The 20,660-nt window shown below is 49.5% G+C and overlaps 1 long non-coding RNA gene across 2 annotated transcripts; it reads right to left on the bottom strand.

The window, feature by feature from the left end:
* Positions 1-10,201: 10,201 nt before the first annotated feature.
* On the bottom strand, positions 10,202-15,318 carry LOC138824549 (uncharacterized). Of its 2 annotated transcripts, XR_011371128.1 has the most exons (4): positions 14,792-15,318; positions 13,084-13,531; positions 10,545-12,095; positions 10,202-10,511 (listed from the first exon to the last, which is right to left on the bottom strand). It is a non-coding gene; the product is annotated as an uncharacterized lncRNA (long non-coding RNA). The 2 variants fall into 2 exon arrangements; XR_011371127.1 differs by having other exon boundaries at positions 10,545-13,531.
* Between the last annotated feature and the right edge of the window lie 5,342 nt (positions 15,319-20,660).

Raw genomic sequence — 20,660 nt, 5'->3', positions numbered from 1 at the left:
TGAATTCAGGTCTTCACAAATGCTAAAGCACTCTACTGATGAACTATATCCTCAGCCCACCCAATACATTTAAAACAAATCAAATCAGAGTTTCCAAACAATGGGAATTAACTAGAAATCAATTGTAGAAAAGAAAATCTTCAAATACTTGGAAATTAAATAACACACTCCCAAACAATACCAGGGTCAAAGAGGAAGCCTCCAGGGAAATTTTTTAAATGCATACTCTGAATGAAAATCAAAAGCAAACATTTAAAAATATGTGTGACAGCTAAAGGAATGCTGAGAGGGAAATTTACAACATCAGCTGCCTACATTAGAAAGACAGGAAAGATTTCAAGTCAATAATCTAAATTGCTACATCAAGAAGAGAGAGAAAAAAAGAAAAAAGGAGAGAAAAACAACCCCAAAGTAAGCACAAAGAACAAATTATAGCAATCATTAGCACAGAAATTGGTAAAATGGAAAATGAGGATGGTAAAAAAAAAACTCAATAGGAATAAAAACTAATTATTAGGAAAAATAAATCAAAGCTTCTGACAGATCTGAGAAAAATAAGAAGGGAAGGGACAGAACCCATGTATTCCTTGGGGCATGGAACAGAGTTATCTCTGCAAGGATCTCGCATCGTGGACAGAAGGTATTGTTTGAAGGTCCCTGAACGACTTGGGTTATAATTTAATTGTCGCTGTGACAGAGTCCGAAGGTGGGTGATGGATAGTGAGGCTTCGCCTTCATGAATGGATGAATACTGACACCACGCTGTGGGTTCAATGTCACATGGTGGCTTTGTTATAAAAACACTGTATTGTGCACACAGGAATTTGTGACACCACATCCCCCCACCACCCATGCTCTCTTATCCCTGCTCTTTTGCACACATAAATTTACTTCCTCACCTGGTACCACCCAGCCAGAGCAAGAAGCCTTTGCCAGATGCTGGAACCCTGGTCTTGAACTTCCAGCCTCTAGACTACAGGAAATATATTTCCCAAGGTCCTAGGTTGTATTGCAGAGCAGAAAACTGGACTAAGCAGAGGATCCTATACAAATACTTAAAAAACTTTGGCTCACAGATAGGAAACGTCCAAGAAATAAACCAATTTCCTGTAAACTTTCAAAATGAACCCAGCTGAAATAGGTAACCTAAACACTTCCAGAGCCATTAAACAAATATATCGATAAAAGAAATGCCCTGAACGGATGGCTTCACTGCAGAACTTTACCAAACATTGGAAGTGCAATTAACTCCAACTTTATAGATCCACTCTACCTGACATTAAGGATACTATATGGCTATTGTAAGGCAATATGGCATTGATGGAGAAAGAGACACATGGATCAATAGAACAGAGTAAGTAACCTAGAAATAGACTTGTGCAAATATGCCAAACTGGGTGACTGTCCAGAGAATTATACTGTCGAAAAAATCAATCCTCAAACCTTATAAACTAAATAATCTCATTTATGTTACATTCTTGAAATTATAAAAATGGTGACTACACACACACACACACACACACACCTACACACACACATACACATATTCACACATACACACAGAGAGATGAATGCAAGTGAGCTAAAAACATCTGAGTAAGATCAGTCAATTGTCTCTATCTCAATATCCTGGCTGTGGTGGTGTTCTGTAGTTTTACAAGCTGTCAACCCTGGGGGAAGCTGGGTAGAAAGCACACAGGGTTGTGCTATGTTGCTTAGAAGTTCACAAGAATGCGTAGCCATTGCTCAATAAGCTTTATCTAAGGGGAGAAAACTGGAATTTCTCTTTTAGTTTCAATGAGTTTTCTCCTTTTAGCCTCTGTCACTGCCATGGGAACATAGCTACATTAACTTGTGGCCCAGAATCTATTTCAAGGCCATCCTAGATCTGCCAAGGGCAGAGCAATGCCTGGCCATGTGAGCAAGCCTAGGAAAAATCAGCAGAGCCAAATGTCACCTCAACCCAGACACATGAGCAACTGTACTTACTCTTGTGGCTATTTGTTATACACCACTACCTTGACAATAGGTAACTGATACAAAGACCAAGTCTCAGAGAAAACAACCAAGGTAGCTGCAAGAACACAGGCAGCCCATATATCCATACAGAATCCTCATCATTTTTTGCATTTGTAATTGTGGTACAGGCACGAACACATGACATTTCCAAGAAATTTTCTGCTTGGTTTATTTGAGTCCTATGTTCATCCTTAACAAAAGATAACAGGAGAAGATAATAGGTTGCCTACAAGGAAAGCATAGAGCCCCAAAGGAGACAATAAAAAAGAAAAGATAAGAACAGACTGGAGATGTGGCTCAAGTGTTAGAATACCTGCCTAACAAGCTCAGAGCCCTGAGTTCAAATCCCAGCCCTACCCCACATAAAAGGAAGAGAAGAAAAACTCCTAGTCAGGTAAAAATAACAGATACCCTCTATCAAAACAAACAAGCAGCTGGGCACCAGTGGCTTACCTCTGTAATTCTAGCTACACAGGAGGCTGAGCTCTGAGCATCATAATTCTGCACTAGCCTAGTGAACCCCCACACACACCAAAAACATGTTTACAATACTCCATCTCCAACTAACTAGCCAAAAGCCATGAATGAGTGTACAAGTACTGGTACAAAAAGAAAAGGGCCAATGTTTATTTATTCCAGCTTCTAAAAAAAATTTTTTTGTCAGCCATGGGACCTGAACTCTGGGCCTGGGCGCTGTCCCTCAGCTCTTCAGCTCAAGGCTAGCGCTCTACCACTTGAACAACAGCGCCACTTCCGGCTTTTTCTGCTTATGTGGTGCTGAGGAATCAAATTCAGGGCCTCATGCATGCAAGGCAAGTGCTCCACCACTAGCCACCTTCCTAGCTCCTAAAATAGATTTCAGAATCCACAACTCCACTTTTTGCCCTGAGAGAAGAGCTTTGGAAACAAGATCCCACCAAAAGTCTATGCAATAAATGATTAATAACCAATATTTGGACCCACTCCTACTCCCTAGATGCAGATTGCATGGGTTTGAATTCACCTTGTTGGCACAACTGAATTTTCAGAAATCATTATCTCTAATTCTTTGCTTTCCAGAAGGAAGCCCCTGGCTCCGTCTTTTCCCACCATGGAGGAAGACAGAATTTACAACACTTGACCTTTGCACTGTCGCAATGGGAAAGGTCACAGGTCAAACTGGGGGGAAAACCACTGAAGAGCCATCATCAATCCTTAAATCTTGATTTTTCTTTTTTAATGGCCAAGGGAGCGGTCCTTTGATTTCCAACATCGCATGTCCCCATTGTAAACACCTCAGTCCTTCAAGGTTTCAAAGGGACGCTCTGTGGCCATTCCTTCATTGATCACATGGCTTATTGACACACCACAGCTAAACCAACTGTGTCTTTTCTGCACGCAGGGACTGGTGCCCCCCCCATCCCCAACCAATCACAGGTGTTGTGATTGATGGTCTAGGACTCAATGGCCCCAGGGTGGGCTCACCCGGGCCATGCAGGAATTAGATTACAGGAAAGATCCCTGGTGAAATGGGCTAAAGAAGCTATTTTTCATCTCTAGAGACCTGGGTTCAAGCCTCACAGAAGCCACAGGGGAAAATGGTTTCGTGGCATCAGTCTATCCCATAATTTGTCACAATCCAGCGGGATGGGGAAAATCCTCCTCAGGGACATTAATTAAAGGAAATGGCGTTCTAGTAGCCAAGGTCTGAGCAACGTGCCGGGGCTCAGAGACAGCAGAGGAACTGCCAGCCCAGCTAGAGCTGGATTCTCTTGAGAACTTCCCAGACCAGGCTCACAGGGAAGAGACAAAGACGGGTTCATACCAGCGGTGCCTGCACCCTGCTCCCCAGGGTGGGCCACCTGGGTAAGAGTACCGCCCTTCTTTTCGGGGGAGTGGGGTGGGGTAGCAGGAGGTCAGTTCTGGGGCTTGAACTCAGGGCCTAGGCGCTGTTCCCAAGCTTCTTTTGCTCAAGGCTAGACATTTAAGTCACAGCACCACTTCTGGCCTTTTCTGAATAGTTTATTGGAGGTAAGAACCTTTCCTGCCCGGGCTGGCTTCAAACAGCAATCCTCAGATCTCAGCGTCCTGAGTCGCTAGGATTACAGGTGTGAGCCACCAGCACCTGACAAGAGTATCGCTCTTCCAATGAGGACTCTGGTCTCGGACACACGGTGGAGTTATTCAGATAAAATACCTTAGAACTACAATTGGGAGGAGGCTATAGCTCAAGCTGAGCACCTGCCTAGCGAATTCAAACCCTAGTCCTACCAAAACTGGACAAATAGCAACACAGCCGGGCATAGTGGCTCACACCTATAATCCTAGCTACTCAAGAGGATGAGATTAGCCGGGCATTGGTGGCTCACGCCTGTAATCCTAGCTACTCAGGAGGCTGAGATGTGAGGATCGCAGTTCAAAGCCAGCCTGGGCAGGAGAGACCGTGAGACTCCTATCTCCAATAAACCACCAGAAAACCGGAAGTGGCGCTGTAGCTCAAGTGGTACAGCGCTTGCCTTGAGCTGAAGAGCAGAGGGACAGCGCCCAGGCCCAGAGTTCAAGCCCCACGACCGACCAAAAAAAAAAAAGAGGTTGAGATTTATGGATAGAGGTCCAAAGCCAGCCAGGGGAGCAGGAAAGGCCATGAGACTCTTTATCTCCAATTAACCTCCAAAACATCACAAGCAGGCTGTGGGTCAAGTAGTAGAGAGTTAACTTTGAGAGAAAAAAAAAAAAAAAAACAGGGGTAGCACCAGGCCCTGAGTTCAAGCCTTACGTTTTAGGACGTGCGCATGCACATGGCTCTCTCCCCAAGGACCTGGGAAGAAGGGGGATTACATTCCTGTCCTGCACAGTCTGCCTTCCCGCAGCACTGGGGCTGTCCCCTCCTGTTGGGGCTCCATCCCCCTGGAGGGAGGGGGAGAGGGGCTTTCCTCTGCACATTATTGCTCCTTTTAATTGTTCCTCCTGCCAAGGGAATGACATCAGCGCCTGGGGTGACCATCGGGCCTCACCTTGGGCCGGGGCCATCTCCGAGCCGCAGACTCCTGGCATCATTTATCACTGTTTTCCAACATGGCGGGAAGGGGCTATGTCAATGTGAACCCCAACTCCCCTCCCTTGGGCTCTGGGGGGCTTCCCGCTGTGTTATTGTAGCGACACCACATTCTGCCAGCCAGCCGAGGTGGCACTGGCTGGTTTTCAGCAAACCTTTGGTTTGCTACAATTTATGTCTTGATTAAAAATGTGCTGTCGGGTGAAACACACTAGTTAGTGGAAGGTTATTTGTTAATTAGTAAAACAAATCAGGTCAAATGTTGTTCATAAAGATTTTGCATGTCTGCAATTCTGAAATGGCTTAAATCTGGCTTCCGAAGTAACACTTTTGTTAAAGAATCAAAGCAAGAGGGAATCACATTGTCTTCCGTAGGTTCTAAAAGCAGTGGTAGGAAAGACCGTTGTTTTTTTGTTTTTTCTCTACTATTTTCTCCACAAAAATCACACATCATTGCCAGGCGCTGGTGGCTCATGCGTATAATCCCAACTCCTCAGGAGGCTGAGATAGGATGATCACAGTTCAAAGCCAACCTGGCCAGTAAAGACTATGAAACTCTTATCTCCCTTTAACCACTAAGAGGCCAGAAGTAGAACTGTGAGTCAAGTGGTAAAATGCTAGCCTTGAGGAAAAAAGCTCAGGGAGAGTGCTCAGATCCTGAGTTCAAACTGGCACATGTGCACACACCTGCGTGCGCGCGCGCACACACACACACACACACACACACACATCACACATTATAAAAATAATTCTTCGGGGCTGGGAAGGTGGCTCAGTGGTAGAGCGCTTGCCTAGCATGCATGAGGCCCTGGGTTCGATTCCTCAGTACCACATAAGCAGATAAAGCCGGAGTGGCGCTGTGGCTCAAGTGGTACAGGACTAGCCTTGAGCACAGAGATGCTCAAAGTCAGTGCTCAGGCCATGAGTTCAAACTCCAGGACTGAGAAAAAATAATAATAATAATTCATCAATAGTAATGGTTGGCTGCCCCTCCTTGGCTTTTATTTGAACATGAAAGGAGAAAGACACCTGCCCTAGGAAGGCTTTCCATTCAGGACCCTCAACCTGTCCCTAAAATCACACTACAAGTTGTTCATCTCCATCAGTCCTTAGTGACACAGCGCCCCCTGCCTCCATTCAGGAGAGCTGCTGCAGCATGCGGCAGAAAGTAGCTACTCAGTAAACATCTGCGTTCCGGAACTGACCCAGTGCTGTTCAGATATGTTCTGTGTGTGTGTGTGTGTGTGTGTGTGTGTGTGTGTGTGTGTGTGTGTGTGTGTGTGTGTGTGTGTCCCTTAGCTTTTTCACTCAAAGCTGACACACTCTGACAATGTGTGCAGCTGACACCACTTGAGCCACAATCCACTTGTAGATTTTTGTTGGTTAATTGGAGATAGTATCACAGGCTTTTCGGCCTAGCTGGCTTCAAACCAGGATCCTCGGGTCTCAGCCTCTAAGTAGCTAAGATTACAGGTAGGGGCCGCCAGCACCTGGCTTCCACGGGTAACGGCTTCTGGTGTCCTCAGGGACTAGAGGAGATGGATTCTAGCTCATATTTTCTTCCTAGAAATCACACAGCGCCTTTAATCCATGTCCATTGTTCCCAACCTGCAACTGTATATCTTCCTACTTATTAATCGTAATAATAATAATAACCCCCACTGTCACGCTCAGTGTGCGCAGGGCCCTGCGCCGGTGTGCGTTGCCTTCCAGCCTCACCATGCATCCCTGCACTGCAAACGAGGCACTCTGAGCGGCCCCGGCCGACGCCCCCAGCATGGCTCAGATTCCCAACCAGACCAGAGGTGGCTTCACACTGATCATGGCAGCACAGCTGGCCTGCATCAGAGAGGAAGCTTCGGTCCCCACAGGACTCCTGTGGTTGCCAGAGAGACAGAGACAGAGAGATAGAGAGACAGAGAGCAAGACAGAGAGAGAGAAGGAAATTGGGGTGCCCTATGGGGAGAGGCCCCAGGATCTGGCCCCCATTGGGCCGCAGGGGCCCCCGGCTGGCTTCCACGCCCCTGGGCGCCCGCCGGACAGCGTCTGCGCTACCCCTGCCACGAGGCCACCAGCTCGCCAGCACAGATGGCGGCTGGGCAGCTTCTGCTGAAACAAGGCGGGGGTCCTGGACCCCCAGGCACCTGCTCTCCTCCCTGCCCCCCCTGCCCGCCTGGCGTGCTGGGATTGGAGGAAGGACAGCGACAGTGAGTGATGCCCAGCCCTCTGGCCGCGAAGAACAAAGATGGCAGAGAGCAGCTCTCTCCTCTGGAGGGTCGGTGCCAAGCAAAAGCAGATTCCCGTAGAAACTTAAACCCGAACAAACAACCCAATTACTCATCAATGGCGAGACGTAGTTATGTTGACCTCAAATGAGTAAACTGTAGAGATTTCAAGTATGAAATACAATAATCTCATAGGAACTGCAGGCGGCTCAGGGCAGGAGGCAGACTAGAAAAGGAGAGGAAGCCGGCGAGTGAGAGTTCCCAGGGGCACCCCCCCCGTACCCCCTGCTGCTGGCAGTGGACCAATTCATCAAGGTGGGCAAAGCCGGGTGTGGTAGTGCTCTCCTGTAGTCCCAGTGAAGCATGCAGCGATGAGTGGAGGAATTCAGATGGGGAGCTGGAGCGGGCCAGGCCCCACCGAGCAGAGCACACAGTGGACACAGCTGTGGGGGGGAGGGGCATGGGGGGGCAGCCACTGTCCACCTGCCACAGGAACTGGGGTGGTGGCTCCTGCCCACCAGGCCAGACTCCGTGAGGCCAAAACAGCAGAAGACCTCTGGGGTCCTGCCAGGAATAAACAGAATCGCCCAGCCTCCCTACCCACCCCCCATGGGGTTCTGTCCTCGCTTGGTCCTGTGGTTAAGAGCAGGTTAAGGAGGGAATGAAAACCACGCGCATTTCCGTACCGGTGGCCCTTGGCAGGCGCTGTATACACGGTAAGTGTGTGTCACGTTTTTATTATTAAAAGACAATTTCAGTCTGGGCACGGGTGGCTCACGCCTGTTATCCTAGCCACTCAGGAGGCTGAGTTCTGAGGATCGTGGTTCAAAGCCAGTGCAGGCAGGAACGTCCATGAGGCTCTTGTCTCCAATTAATCACCAGCAAATCATTAGTGGCGCTGTGGCTCAACGTGGTAGAGCGCTAGCCTTGAGCAAAAGAGCTCAAGAACGGCACCCAGGCCCTGAATTCAAGCCTCATGACCCACAACAAAAGACTAACTGTCCCTTTAAAAGCTTACCTGGCCCCTGGCTGAGATGGAGTACATGTCCCTGAGTCTGTTCTGTTTTCCAGTCCTCAGGACAGAGATTCCCTTTGCGATGTCCCCAGATCAAAGCAAGTAAGGAAAGTCAGAAGAAAGATGTCGGGCCGGGCCAGTGCCTCATGTTCTAATCCCAGCTACTTGGGGTGGCAGAGGTGGAGGCCAACCCAGGCGCTTCCATCTCCACAGACAGGCTGGGATAGGTAGCATCTGCCTGTGGTGCCAGGTCCTCAGGAGGCTTAGGCAGGAAGCTCACTGTCTAGGGCCAACCCCAAACAAAAGAGTAATTAAAGCAAAAGGTGCTGGGGGGGGGGGTTGGCCTAAGTGGTAAAGCAAGCATGAGGCTGTGAGGTCAAATCCCAGGCCCCGCTGTTTGTGGCTCCAAAATTCATCTGGTCTGCTTCTGTTGATTGCAGGCTAGCCATCTGCACACACTTTCCCTCTAGTGATGGGGGGGGAGGGGCAGGGCACTCACACACTTGCACTCTCTCTCCTGGGTCTTCCCCAGGGAGCCAGAGAGGCTGGTCAGTCAGGATGGACAGTCAGGATGGACAGAGTGTTCCTTTAAAAGATGAGTTGAAGCCAGAGGCCCGTGGCTCACGCCTGTCATCCTAGCTACTCAGGAGGCTGAGATCTGAGGATCATGGTTCAAAGCCAGCCTGGGCAGGAAAGTCCGTAAGACTCTTACCTCCAATAAACCACTCAGAAAACTGGATGTGGTGCTGTGGCTCAAGTGTCTTGAGCTGAAGAGCTGAGGGACAGCACCCAGGCCCCCAGTTCAAGCCTCACGGCCGACAATATATATATGAGTTGAGCTAGAATCCAGCCCCAGGCCTGCCCGGCCTGTCAGCAGCACATACGCGCAGCAAAGCAGGGCTCTTGAGTAGAACTTTCAGGAAAGCCTGTGGGGTCCCAGCTCCTGTCCCTCCTGCTCCTGCAAACAGCCGCTGCCTGCTTGCCCTGTGTCTGGATGGGCAGGGACATCAAGGGAAATGTCACCTGTGAGGCGCAGGGGCCAGGGGCAGACTCGGTGATGTCCTGGGGACAGAAGTCTCTCAGATCTTCCCAGTGCCCGGCTGGTGGTCAGGCAGCCGGGCGGGCGGGCAGGCGGGTGGGCGCACCACAGCCAGCAATCACCACACAGGCCCTGGCCCGCCCCCATCACCGTGCGGCCACCTGACTCCAATATCAGTTCTTAACAATCAGCCATGCCTTGGGCAGCCCCTGCCTGGTGAGAGCAACATATTTGCCTCTAGCCCCTGCCCACTACAACAACGTACGTGTGTGTGTGTGTGTGTGTGTGTGTGTGTGTGTGTGTGTGTGTGCTGGGGCTTGAACTCAAGGCTTGGGCACTATCCCTGAGCATTGATTGTTCAAGGATGGCACTCTACCACTTAAGCCATCTCAGGCTTTGGGGTGGGTGGTTAACTAGAGATAAGAGTCTCCCAAACGTTCCCGTTGGGGCTGGCTTTGAACTACAATCTTCAGATCTCAGCCTTCTGAGCAACTAGGATGACAGGCGTGAGCCCCCCCCCCCATGTCTGCCTCATGACACCATTGTCAGCGAACCACATCCACTCAGGACTGACCTCTGGTCTGCGTTATTGACAGGACTGAATGTGTGCAATGAGAGGAGTCACACCAAGTTCTCAAGTTTTCCCAGCGGCTCCACCTGCAGACAGACTCAGGGCTGTGAGGGAAACAGGCAGCCTTTGGCCTGGTGTGTGTGGGGGGGGGGGGGGGGGGGAGGAAGGAGGGGGGCGAGAGGGAGGTTGGAGAAAAACCAGGCCGTTTTCCAAAGCGTCGTACCCCCTCTGGTGGCCATGATCTGAACTGCGACACCCAGGATCCACCGTGTCCCATCCAACAATGGGACTTGATTGGTCTTTGGGAAAATAGATGAACTTTCACTCCCGCTGAACTGATGGGTAATTCCTTGTTACACATGACTTTAATCAAGTTATATGCAGGAAGGGGGTATCATGGTGGAAGGGGAAAAAAGTCTTAACATGAATTAAGGCATTGTGCCAAAGTAAAGCTACACCTTGAATCCTTTTCAGAGGACTTCAAAGGCAGCATGTACCTGGAGGGAAGGGGAGATTTATTTGGGTTGAGCAAGAAAGGGCTTCCTGCAGGCCCAGGAGAACGGATCTGGAGTGTGTGCAGCGCGTGGTGCTGCTAGCCTTCAAGCAACCTGTTTTCAGGGCAGGGGCCAGCTAATCGAAACCCTGATTCATGGCATTGCCCTGCAAATCCACCAGGACCGAGAATGAAGGGAAGTTGAGGCTGGGGGCAAAGCTGGGCCCGCCAAGCCTGAGACAGATGTCAGGGCGAGGTTGGCATGGCCCCCTCAGCACCTGCCCCTGTGAAACAGGACCCAGGTACCACTCCAAGAAGGCCTCCTCCATCACCCCCATGAGGGAGGGGGTGGGCCGCTTCCTTGGCACATGGCCCAGGGAGCATCTCACAACTCACTATAGCGAGGCTTTTGGGTCCCTAGATTTTGAACGCTTCCTAGGCAGGGAAGAGAGATCTTCATAACCCTTACGCCAGGGTGCCATGGATGACAATGGGTGCCCAATCAATGCTCTCAAAGGCGTGGGAATGTAAGGGTTAATTCGTGGGCAGGCAATGTGGTGGCCTGTTACCTTTTTTTTCTTCTTTGAGTGTGTGCTGACACTGGGGTTTGAACTCGGGGTCTTGTGATCTTGCTTGGCTTCTTTGCTCATGGCTGGCCCTCTATCCTTTGTGTCATGCCTGTATGTCCGGCTTTTGGCAGGTTCATTGAAAATAAGCATCTCACAATCTTTTCTGCCCTGGCTGGCTTCAAACCTCAATCCTCTGATCTCAGCCTCCTGAGTAGCTGGGATGACAGACATCTTAAGAATAGCCACCTGGTCTACTTGGCCATCACTGTGGGGGCTTTCCCCTGTTTAAAGCAGACTTCTTCCTGTCAAAAGTTCATCGTAGGGTGAATTTCCCAGATAGAAACTAGAAGAATGGAGAATGAAGAAAAGCCTGGATCGGACACTCCATCGGCAGGCTGGCTTTTCCTCCAGCAAACACAGTGGCTCTGGGAGACACTGGGCTCTTTGTCCCGCTGTCACAGGGGAATGGGCCCCCTCTGAGGGAAGCCAGCCCGGTGGTGAAGACTGAGCGGGGTCACGGCGCACCTTGGCATTGTGGGGTGCCGTGACAAGGCCAGAGCTCTCAGGTGAAATGAGTACAAGCGGCACCATCTTTTCAAAAGCCCCTGCAGTGGGCTGGCTAAACCTCGGCGTGCTAGGGACCGTGGGAGGGTCCTGGTAGCACCTGAGACGTAACATCCAGGAGAAGCACTGGAAGCTTATTATTGCTAAAAGGTCACTGGCTGCCAAGGTTAGAAGGTGCCAAGGGACTGAAGAAAGAGAAAGAAAACTCCAGAATTGCACAGAAGGCAATTGACTAGGGACTTACAGACACAGACATGCCCTGAGAGGCAAGATCCACACCCCGAGGGCGGGAGGAAGCGAGACACAGGTGGGCTGCGGCCAGGTACAACGACATGCCCACCTGGACTTTCCCCAGAGCTGTTCACCTGCCCCACGTCAGTCACGAGGAGCCTGGAGTTCATCTGGGGTTCACTGGCTAGCATGGAAATGCTCAGCCGAGTCCAACCTAATGACTTGTGCAGAGTGAGCCAGGGTTAACTCGTGGGCGAGCAATGCGATGGCGGCAGCCAGGACGGTGGCCATCGTGTCAAGCTGAATCTCTGAGATTGATTGGTCATGTCTAGTAACTGTGAATACATAAATTGTACACTTTTTATAACAGGTTGTTTGGTGTACGAAGCGTCCCCAGCCTCCCCCCCCCCAGCCAGATCCAGGGATAGGGGTCACAGCCCCGCTTCTTGGACTGCCAAGGTCACCATATCTAAAGAGCTGGTGGCATGGGAGAGGGTGCTGTGGCCTGGGAAATGCCACCTGCCACAGACACGGGTGACGGTTCTCTGCTCTGTGGCAGCTCTGTGTGGGAGAGACCAGGAAACTTGTCACTCAAGCCGTGCACATCGAACACCCATGAAAGATGTCAATGGGTTTGGGGTTTTTTTTTCCATTTGTTCCGCTCATGCTTGTTTTCTTCAGGGAAGGGGACTGTTTGGGGGCTTTTCTGTGCATGTGCGCATACTAGTCCTAGAACTTGAACTCAGGGCCTGGACACTATCCCTCAGTTGTTTTTTAATTCTCAAAGCCAGTGTTCTGACACTTAAACAATAGCTCCACTTCTGGCTTTTGGGGGTGATCAATTGGAGACAGTAGTCTCACAGATTTCCGGGCCCAAGCTGGTCTTTGAACCCTCTCCCTCCATTCTCAGCCTCTTGAGTAGCTAGGATTACAGGTATGAGCCTCTGGTGCTCAGCTCAAGTTTGTTTTGTAACAATAATTTAAAGTGGCTAAATACAAGATCATAATGCCTTAGATCCAGAAAATAATTCTCAAAAGTCATTATATCCAACCAGGCATCCATGGCTCATGCCTGTAAGCCTAGCTCTTCAAGAGACTAAGACCTGAGGATCAAGATTCAAAGCCAGCCAGGGCAGGAAAGTCCATGAAACTCATCTCCAATTAACCACCAAAAAGCCAGAACTGGAGCTGTGGTTCAAGGGGCAGAGTACCAGCTTTGAGCAGAGAAGCTAAGGGACAGCGCCCAGGCCCTCAGTTCTAAGCCCAGTTACAGTAGCCAACAAACAAGCCAACAGAAGCTTTCCAAGTGAGTGTGACACTCACCCATTTGACCATTGCAGTCAGACATCTTGTTCTACAGCTGGTAAACTGAGGCTCGGGGTGCACGCCCCTCCCCCCCAGTACCTTTCCTCTGTGTCTGCAGAGATATTGTCAGTTTATCGGGCTGAGCTGTTTAAAAGATACACAGTGAGTCACGAGAGCTGCTGAGGGACACAGGGCCAGCGGCTCCTGCAGATCACAGCAGAAACTGGCCAGTCCACGGGCCTCGGTGAAGGTGCCACCCAGGCCAGAGATCAGGGGACACCACCAGCTCAGGAGGTCCCCAGCCCGTCCCCCACCCCCAAGACGTTGCTAAGGCCTTTCCAAAGAGGAATCATCTAAGCATGGGCCCAGCGCCCGGGTGCGATTAGCGGTGGTGAGAATCGTCAGTGGTGGACATTTTCAAGGTGGAAGACGATGTGTGGATGACACACGGTCCGTGCATTGGAAACTGTGGAGACAGACAAAGCCTATTAGCAGGGGCTGATTCGCCAGGAGAAGAGTGGACTGCAATGGGTGACAATGGGTAGAAGCTGTACATGTGCAAGCAAAACCCTAAAACCTTCCCACCTCAGAACAACAAAGCCCGCTCCTCAAGTACCACCAACCTCAAGAGATGCATGGGCTGAATTACCCAAGGCAAAGTAAGGCCAATGGAGATCAAATGTAAACCCAATGTGGGGGGGAACCCACAGACCAAGGATACACTTTGTGCTCTAACTGCCTAGGGCATGTGTGCCCATCAAAGCCCTGATCCTGTGAGATCACCTACAAATCTGGCTTTGTTATATGTCTCTTCCACTCGTGGGCTGGGACAGGTGAGCGTGTTTCTCCGTGGCCAGTGCCCTCCTTTCTGTGCTGTGCCAGCTCCCAAGGGCCGAGGGCACCCACCCTCCACCCTGTGAAAGCCTCAGATGGGCGCAGTCAGCACCCCCCCCCCCTCCGCCACTAAGAAGCCAGCAGCAGAGCTGCGGGGGGAGGGGGGCGGTAGCAGCTCAGTTCTGGAGGAAACACAGAGTCTTGAGGGGATAGATCACAGAACAGTCTCCAGCTAGGAGAAAGTGAAGTTGTTTATGAACTGTGATAACAATCTTCAATGGGATCACACTATTAGTTGAGAAGAAAAAGGAAGACAGAAAAAGGAAGGAAGGAAGGAAGGAAGGAAGGAAGGAAGGAAGGAAGGACGGACGGACGGGAGGGAGGGAGGGAGGGGAAGAGAAAGAAAGGAAGGAAGGAAGAGAAAGAAAAGAAAGAAAGAAAAAAGAAAGGAAGGAAGGAGGAAGGGAGGGAATAGAGAGGGAGAGAGGAAGGGGAAAAAAGAAAGAAAGAAAGGAAGGAAGGAAGGAAGGAAGGAAGGAAGGAAGGAAGGAAGGAAGGAAGGAAGGAAGGCAGAGAAAGAAAGAAAAAGAGAAAGAGAAAGAAAGGGAAAGAAAGAAAAGAAGGAAGGAAGAAAGAGAAAGAAAGAAAAAAGGAAGGAAAAAGGAAGAGAAGAAAGGAAGGAAGAGAGAGAAGGAAGGAAGGAGGAAGGGAAGAAGGAAGGAAGGAAGGAGGGAAGGAGGGGGGAGGGAAGGAGGATGGGGGAGGGAAGGAGGGAGGGAAGGAGGGAGGGAGGGAGGGAGGGAGGGAAGGAGGGGAAGGAAGGAGGGAGGGAGGGATGCTTCCATTTCTGTAAACAAGAATGAAACGTGATACCTAAAGATAATAAACTTACAGTGGAGCAAAGAGTGGAACGCGAAACCTTGCGTGGAGCCCGGACTCCTCCTCACTCGACAGGCCGGAGCTGTTAAATCGCGGTTCCAGAACAGCCTGCGCGGGGCGTGGGGGAGCCGCGTCCCACCGAAGCGCGGGCCCCGGTCCCAAGCGCCGGCCGCCCGGCCTCGGCGGGAGGCGGGGGAGCCCGGGAGGCCGGGGAGGGCCTCCGTCCGGCCGACCCAGGCAGCCGCCGGCCCCGACCTGCGTCCAGAACGACCCGCCAGGCCCTGGGGAAGCTTGCGAACGGCGGGCCTCGCGCCGGGCCCGAGACTCGCTCTGCCAGGGAGGGGCGCGCGCGGGGCCGCGCTGCGCCTCACAAGGGAGCCGTCCCGGGCCGTGCCCGCGCGCGCCGAGGGCACCCACGGGCCCAGCCGATAGCGCGGCCGGGCGCGAGGCCGGCCTCGGCGGGGTCCCCTCCCACCTGGCCCGGGGACGTGGTTTCCGCGGGGGTCCGAAGGCCTCAGGCCAAGGCGGTGCTTTCCTGGCTTCTTCTTTTCCATCGGAGTCTTGCAACTAAACACACGACCACAAGAGGGCAGCACGAGGCCGCACTCCCGCTCCGTGAGGACCATGCGGGGGAGAGCGAGAGGCGCAGGGTGAAGCCCCGGGAGAGTTGTTGATGGCCACGCATTTCAAGACCTCCCCCTCTCCATAGTAACGCACTCCTGGGGGCACGGCTGGAAACAGTGGATATGGTATAGAGATAATATAGTACATTTATAGTACGTATTATTAGGTCATATAGTTTAGATTATATAGCATATTATATATTAATATATGGATGAATATGCATTACTTATATAGTATACAATATATCATGTCAACTATATATTATGTGTTACGTATTTGGTATTATGTATATGGATGCATAAAGGTGCAGAGAGCAGCAGGTTAGACGCATAAACTGAAGAAACCTGAGCCTTTTGCAAACTACAACCCCCACACAAGGCTAATAAGAAAATTCACATCCAAGGGGTTTCTTAGTGACAACTGCAAAGGGAACTTCCGGTCTTCAGCAGTGCAGTTAATGTCCCTGTAGTTTTGTGGGGTCTGGGGGAGGTCTGGAAGACAGGAAGAGGCACAGGTGTTACACGCAGGTGTTTTATGGTTGCCCCACACAGAGTAGAAGCAAAGGAAAACTGAGCCTTATTTAACGTCAGAGAATCTTGTTCATTCTACCTAGCTGGTAGCTGGGTGTCCTGAGAGAAATGAATGTGTTTCACTGAGCTGCCCTCTTTTTCTCTCTTCTGGGGAAATAATTCCACTACCTACTTCTAGCCTGGGGAGGTGGAGCAGGAAATGAGCTCTCTGGCACGCTGTGGATGTCAGGCTGCGGATGTCAGGCTGTGTAAGGCTACACTAAAGGCACTCAGTTTTAAGAGAATCAGCTATGTGCTGTGGGTTATGAATTGGGCCCCTGGTGAGATTACTGATGAGATGCCGGGGAAACTCTCAAGTGGTTTTGTACTCAAATAAATTCATGAGAAGGGCAGGGTGTGGTGGTGAGTGCCCACCATCCCAGCACTTGCCAAGCCAAGACACAGGCTTGAATTCAAGGCCAGCCTGGACTGAACAGTAACTTTCAAACCAGGTGGACTATTGGACTACATAAGAAAAGCCCTCTCTCAAGAAGGAAGGAAGGGAGGGAGGGAGGGAGGGAGGGAGGGAGGGAGGGAGGGAGGGAGAGAAGGAGAGAAGGAGAGAAGGAAAGGGATTCCAAACAGACCAGATATTAAATATAAGATATTAAACTATCTAACTTAAAATAGGGAAAAAATTTTAAAAAATAATTTAAAATCCCAAACAACAGTTCAGGAAAGAGGAAAAAAATGGATAAAATCAAATTATTGCAAGTAAGCTTTTGCTCGTGATTTTTTTTTTTTTTTTTTTTTTTGGGTCCAGACGTGGGGCCTGAACTCTGGGCCTGGGCGCTGTCCCTCAGCTCTTCTGCTCAAGGCTAGAGCTCTACCACTTGAGCCACAGCGCCACTCCGGCTTTTTACTTTTTGCTTATGTGGTGCTGAGGAATCGAACCCAGGGCCTCATGCATGCAAGGCAAGCGCTCTACCACTGAGCCATCTTCCCAGCCCCAGCTCGTGATATTTTTGGTCGTGCAAAGACCAAAAGAAAAAAAAAAAAAGACAAAACTGGCGAGAAAAAAAAAAACATGACTGTAACTTGTTTCACACAATAAATGCATAACATATCAAATAAATACTCAGGAAAATTCTAAGCCAGGCACACGGATACAGACCTGTAGTCCAGGCACTTGGGAGGGTCAGGTAGGAGAGTGACTCTGGCTCAGAAAAAAAGGGACAGCAGAGCAGAAGGAAGAGAAGGGGGGAGAAGAGGGAGTGTCCTCACATAAACAAAACACTAGCACGGTACCTGAAACCTTACAACTGGACCAGAGGCCATTAGCCCCTCTGACATTAGCTTGAGATAAACCAAGAACATACAGGCTTCATACAGGCTTACCCAGACACCAGTAGCTCACACGAATCCTAGCTACTTGGGAGGCTGAGATTGGAAGGGTCAGTGGTGGAGGTCAGCCTGAGGCTGAGATCCTAAGGATCAAGGTTCAAGGCCAGCTCAGGCAAAGATATTCATGAGAAGAAGCTGCAGTTCAGGTATGGGCCCAGGAAAATAGAAACATGCTGTCCAAATAACCAGGGCAAAAAAGGGCAGAGGGAGTGGCTCAGTGGTAGAGTGCCTGCCTGGCACAAAGTAAAAATAAAAACTCTGGCTTAGGTGGGCTCTCATTCCCTGACCACTGTGTAAGCTCTCTTTTAACAGAAGCCATGAGGATCTGCGGGTCTTGCTGACACCTCGTGACCACACTTCTGCTAGTGAATCCCCATTAGACACTTCCAAATGCATAGTATGTGTAAAATGTCTCTGAAGATTGGCTTTCATGCAATGGAAGATGATTAGGTTAAATCATTAAGAAGTCAAATCTAGTCCTTAACTGAAAGTTTGTGAGTGTGAAGAAAAGAGATCAAAGAAAAAGAAATGCCCCAGTCTGGACACCAGAGCATTCCCAGAGTCAGCCAGACACCACGCCCTAGGGAGCGGTGATTTCTTGTCCCTTTGGAGACAATTGTCACGCCCAATATGTCATTTCAGACACCTACTAGAACAGGACCTCCCTTCCAGTTCTCATCCTTCTCCCGGCTGGGTTCAGGCACAAAGCACCAACCACCAACTTACATTTTTACTGACCCTGTTTGTCTTTACTTCCTGCGACCCCAGGACGAGATTCCTCAGTGAATATGCAGATCGCTACCTGTATGGGCCCATGTGTTTCTGAGATGCCTGGCTCCAGAATGCTCCTGGTATCATCTTTTGAAGCTACACACATCTCCCCAGCCTAAGCATGGCTGTTCACAGGGCCATCATTCCAGGAAAAGTTTGTGCATCCTAGTGGACAATGGTAATCACCACCAAACATATCCTGAGAAAGACTGCCCTCCAATTCTTCACAAAGACATCCTCGAGTCAGAAACAGCAACCAGGAGTAAATCTGGTATTAGGGAAGCACGTATTTGTCCTTGTGACTGCATGAGATGCTGCATTTTTCTTACCAAGCCACACAAGTTTAGCAAAGTCAAAGAAAAGCACACACCCATGGACAGAATGTAGCTGCATTTTGTTTGATTTCAGAATCATTCATCACAAGCCAACCCACTGCAAGCAAGGAAGAAATAGCCAAAGACCTTCTCAGAATAGATGAAGTTGTCAGGACAGGAGAGACTGATAGACAGGTCCAAACGGTGTGCAGGAAGATCCCTAAGAAGCATGTTCTTCCCCAAGGGCCAAATGACCTCATTACTTCACACATCTTTTTTAAATTGGTGCTGACACTGGGGCTTGAACTCAAAGGCCTTGTGCTTTCACTCGACTGTTGTGCTTTACTACTTGAGCCACATCTCCACTTTTAGTTGTTTTTGTTTCTGGTTAACTGGAGATGAGTCTCCTAAACTTTTCTGGCTGGGCTGGATTTGAACTGTGATCCTCAGATCTCAGCTTCCTGAATACAGACATGAGCCACCAGCACCCAGCCACAAATGGCATGCAGTACAAGTGGCTTGCCTGCTAGAAATCACCCTTTCCTCCCCTACTTCCCCAGAGACAAGGGCGTGTATTTAAGCACATTACTTAGTAACTAGTTAAACAATCAAGCTTAAAGGGTTTGTGTACTTGTTTTGCAAGAGAGGAAGAGGGAAGAGAGGAGACCGATTTGAAATGTGCTGATATCCAGCTGCTGTGAATGGTTGGAAGCTCAAATACCATGAAGTCATTGAGAGGTATGCTAAATAAATAATAGTTCATCACTGGTTAAATACACTTAAGGCTCATCCATATGCACTGGAAGATTGGAAAGCAGGTAAACAGACTGGAAGTGGCACTGTAGGTGTTAATTTGAAGTCACAAAAATCTCTTTAAGTAAAGGAACAGGGCTAACTACCTCACAGGGGGAGGGTCAGCAAGACAGTGGTGACCGCCTCGTGTTTGCAAAACTCTGAGGTCTCTGGAAAGTTACAGATCTTGCTATGAAATGTTGGGCCTGGACTTCACACACATACAAGGCTCAACATCTGCCAGACTTCCCTGATGGGTCCTTTCAGCCCTGAGGCAGGTCAGGTCCCTCATTCCATTCACCTTACAGATGAATCAGCTTCAAAATCCTTACTCTCTAGCACTTATGCCCCATCTGTTAAAGGCACTTGCTGGGGGGGTGGGGGGGACGGCAGGGTATAACAGAGGAATTTGGAAACAAAGATAGTGGTGCTGAAAGTCTGACAGGTACTATTTTGTTCTATGTGAACTTCTGCTGTAAGCAAATTACATAATTTTAGAAGTAAAAGATGGATCATGTGTTGAAGGTCTAGCTGGAGAAATATAAGTGATTCCCTTAGAAAGCTTAACAAGAAGGCACAATGGAGCAAGAAACAAACCGAGAGGCGGGCATTGCTGGGAATGAAGAGGAGCCTCCAGCTCTCTCAGCATTTTTTCACTCAAAGCCGGTGCTCTAACACTTGAGCCACCCCTCCACCTCTGGCTTTTTTCTGGTTAAGTCTCATGAACTTTTCTCTGGACTGACTTCAGTGATCCTCAGATCTCAGCCTCTACCAGCAGTCCCTGGTGAGGAAGCCTTTACAAAGTTAACTTGTTTTGAAGCTGGTACCAGTTTGCTTATAGAAGTACTGGGTTTTGAACTCAGAGCCTCACACACAAATACTTGGAATTCTTTGTGTTCTATTACATATTGTTTAGAAAATGCATCGGGAATTTTTGTCCACTTCCTGCAGAGAATATGCTTTCAATACTCCGTGTCAAAATAACCACAGGGATCGCAAATCACATTATACTCCCAATCACCAATGCTGAACTGTATCTGGTTTTCTGTGTCATAGATGACATACTTGGTGACCTGTTAATTCCTCCTGGACAGACACACACCCACTCGCAGTCCCCACCTATCTTGCCAGGCTGTAGGAGGGGTTTTGTTTTTTTCTAAATCCCACAGGAGAAAGGTTACTCTTGCTATGTAACTGCTACAATACACTCACATTAAGGACTAGAACGCTTGCCACATTTTTTATCATTTATGAGCAACTGCAGCCTTGATTCTAACCAAATAACTTCTGGTACCAGCAGGCTGCAGTAGGACTGCAGACACCCTAAATGTGCATCCTAAATACACCAAAACGCATGCAGAGAACTGTATGGCTCACAACACCAACAGCCACCAAATTCCAGCAAAATGAAAATCAGGAAAAAACTCGCAAGCCTACTCAGCTACAATTACTGCTCCATGCAATCATT

This window comes from Dipodomys merriami, unplaced genomic scaffold, assembly GCF_024711535.1.
Source record: "Dipodomys merriami isolate MVZ:Mamm:240054 unplaced genomic scaffold, mDipMer1.0.p SCAF_13, whole genome shotgun sequence".
Taxonomy (NCBI): Eukaryota; Metazoa; Chordata; class Mammalia; order Rodentia; family Heteromyidae; genus Dipodomys; species Dipodomys merriami.
The sequence above is the reverse complement of the archived record's forward strand: the minus strand, read 5'-3'. Positions and strand labels throughout refer to the sequence as shown.